The sequence below is a fragment of the Pyxicephalus adspersus genome, chromosome 8 (assembly GCF_032062135.1).
Source record: "Pyxicephalus adspersus chromosome 8, UCB_Pads_2.0, whole genome shotgun sequence".
NCBI lineage: Eukaryota > Metazoa > Chordata > Amphibia > Anura > Pyxicephalidae > Pyxicephalus > Pyxicephalus adspersus.
In genome coordinates, this window is record NC_092865.1 from 23,268,312 (window position 1) to 23,271,379 (window position 3,068).

General features: G+C 37.8%; 1 long non-coding RNA gene across 1 annotated transcript in view; it reads right to left on the reverse strand.

Moving 5' to 3' along the window:
• LOC140337425 (uncharacterized) overlaps positions 1 to 1,873 on the reverse strand; it is a 3,495-nt gene extending 1,622 nt beyond the window's left edge. Inside the window, exons 1-2 of the long non-coding RNA XR_011922043.1 lie at positions 1,808 to 1,873; positions 4 to 63 (exon numbers count right to left, since the gene is read on the reverse strand). This is a non-coding gene — a long non-coding RNA (uncharacterized lncRNA). The remainder of the gene's footprint in view (positions 1 to 3; positions 64 to 1,807) is intronic.
• Positions 1,874 to 3,068: the final 1,195 nt, after the last annotated feature.

Consider the following 3,068-nt stretch of genomic DNA (forward strand, 5'->3'; position numbering starts at 1 on the left):
TACCTGCTGGTCCTGAAGGTATTCTTTCATTAGGATTAGAAAACGTAAAAGAAGACACTTTTTCTGAAATAAAAAAATGTAAAGTTAAACTAATTATCTCATCACACTTTGAAGACAAAGTTTTATATACATACATATTTGTATGGTATAAATTCAGTCATTATTTTTATTTAGTAATAAATATCAAATTGGTAAATTGAATTTTTTAAAATATTTTACCTTATTACCTATTTTATTAAACTATATGAATTTGATCTTGTGATTCAAGATGCTCAAGTGTATTTATGCATGAAGTAGATAAACAATGAATACAACGGCAACTACATTGGCTAAACAAAGTAACATACTCTTCTATTTAGTTTGTCCATCTTTAGATTTGATTATGGCACATATTCGCCATGATATAGTTTCAATAAACCTATGCAGGGTCACAACATTTACCTCTATCCAGAGTTGTATTATTTTTTGTCAGGATCTTGTATTGATGATAGAAGAGTTGGACCACCATGTAAAGTCTTTTGTATCTACCACATTCTAAAGATTCTCAGTGGAGTTCAGGTCTGGAATCTGTGGTACCAAATGTCTTTCACAATCTGAGACAAATAAACTCTGGCATTGTTATCTGGAATATGCCCAAAGTTGTCTCTGTTTTTACTGCACTGAGTGGTCTCATCATCTTTTTTCATTAGGCTGGGGAGGGTTAGAAGCCCATTCAACTTTTTATTTTTGTCTGTAGCTCTTTTGGACCTACTTGTGCTGCACACATGAGTTATATGTGGCATTTGCACTAAATTACATTTACTGAATGAAGGAAGATGTACAGTGTCGCTGTAGACAAGCCTGGCCTAAAGCACCCTAATGATGGAATCTTACTTAAAAGAGCAGTACAATGCTGGGACTTGTAGTCATCTGAGAGAAAAAATGTTCAGTTCTGCACTGTACATAATTCATGTTGCCTTGATAAAATAAATGGCACTCTCCAGCCCAGAGATATCGGTGTGCCCAATCCACAGTCCTGAAAGTCCTGACACTACTCCCTGAAAGTAGCAAGGGGTCTCACCCAGTAAGTGTGGTTTGTTATAACAGTTCCAAATAGTGCATACATTCCACATGGCAGCCACCGCCTAAAAAAATACATATTTACATGAACAGAAGTCCTGTTACCACTGTACAAATGAAATTGGTTGCAAGATCTTTTGCAGCTAGTTTAAGTACCCAGTAATTAATGTGGATGTGATGAGCTCCTTTTGTGCTCTATGAGACATAAGGCTAATAAGAATCTATAAAGGGCATTAGGGCAGACACGTGCACAGAACCTATATACCTTTGGTAAACTGAGATGTTTAAAGCTGAACCCCACAAATATAAAATAAAGGTATAAAAGGTATTGCAGTGGGTATGCTGATATGAGCAGAAAGCAGAGGGTCAGATAGCAAAACCCATCAGTCTGCTGCTTTCAATGTAGAGGGGGCATGGAAATAAAAAAATATATATATAAAATCTAGTTAGATACATTCTCCATTGACGTAGAGGCAATTAGAAGGAAAAAAAAGTGTTATCCTCTAGCAAAAGCTGAAGCGTAGTACAGACATAATATTTGTCAATAAAAATGACCCCTAGTAATCATTTTCAGTGACATTAGGCATAAACAAGTTCCCGTGTCATCCTAAATGGTGTCTACAGAGAGGTTGGGGAGGACAAGCAGGAGGCAACTCAACTTTCCAGTACCAGGGAATGTATCATGAACACTTCATTTCAAAATGTATGTGTGTATATATATTCATATAAGAAAACCAATAAAATTTACCTTCATTGAAGACACTCAAGATACTGAGCATTAGCAGGATTCTGGTCCTCATGATGTTTGATTCAGGATACTGGAAGAAATCTAAACGTTTAGCCTCCTGGTATGTTTTTATACTGTCAGTAAACTGACACCATTAAATGTACACCCTACAGGATTTCCCTGTCTGCACCTTGTATAATTAGTAGCCATAGTTTCAATAACATTGATAACAGGATCAAATAACCTATAAACATTTACATGAAGGACAAACTTTATTATATTTATCATCAGAATCACATGCAGATTAATACCAAAAACTTTTACTCCAATTTTTAGTTGTTGTATACAAATTAAGGGAGTTTAACATTGATCATAGATTAACTACGATTGCCAGATAGAGGCTTTTTTTTATATGCCTGTGCTTCCATATCTCATACACTTTAGTAGCCTTTGTGATAAATGCTAAATGTTGAGTTATGCATAGTTTACATCCCTGATTCATCTACATGGAAATCTGAACAATTTGTGTTCACCCTGGGAATTTTCCCTTACTTCCCATCAAATTTAGGGAAAAGCAAATTGAGTGTCTGGTTGAAAAATAAAACAAGTCAGGGAGTGATTCTAAAATCTTTTACTGAGGTTTTAAATACTAGTGGCTGGCATCCCAACCTTGTTTTAAACCATTAGAAAAGTTTGAAGCAAGAAGAGTGCACATGTTTGAGTGGACCGTTAGGCCATTCTGCACCCCACCAACTCTTAAACTACAATTACAACTACTTGCAATAAAGCACATCCTGTATGTTTCTACGGCTCAGGACTGGCTCTTGCTTTCCCCAGGCTCTACCCAGCCAATCCTCCAGCAAGATGTGAGAAAGGGCTGCTTGACCTTTTCAAGATGGTGGTGGTGGCTGCATCACATCCTTTGCAGGGATCTTTCCTGTCCACATCAGAGAGAATCCATGTAGATACAGGAGCTCAGACAAGCTCTGCTGATCCAGTACACCTTTTCATTGTAGGGACAGTTTCTCATGGTAAGCCTGCTCTCCCCACACCTATTATGGCTGGGAAATGTGCTTCCCCAACCTCTGCTCCAGGAGATCTGGTTAGAGCTGCTTCACCTGCTTCCTCTCATAATATTGACTCCCTGGTAAAGAAGCAGACGACTATAGGGATTCAGTGCTGGGCTCTGCTAGCCCCCCAAGCTCTCCTGAAGCCTCTTAGTCAATTGCACCCTATTCCCTACACTGGAGACTCTGTATTGACAGCCCACTTTGCAGATTTA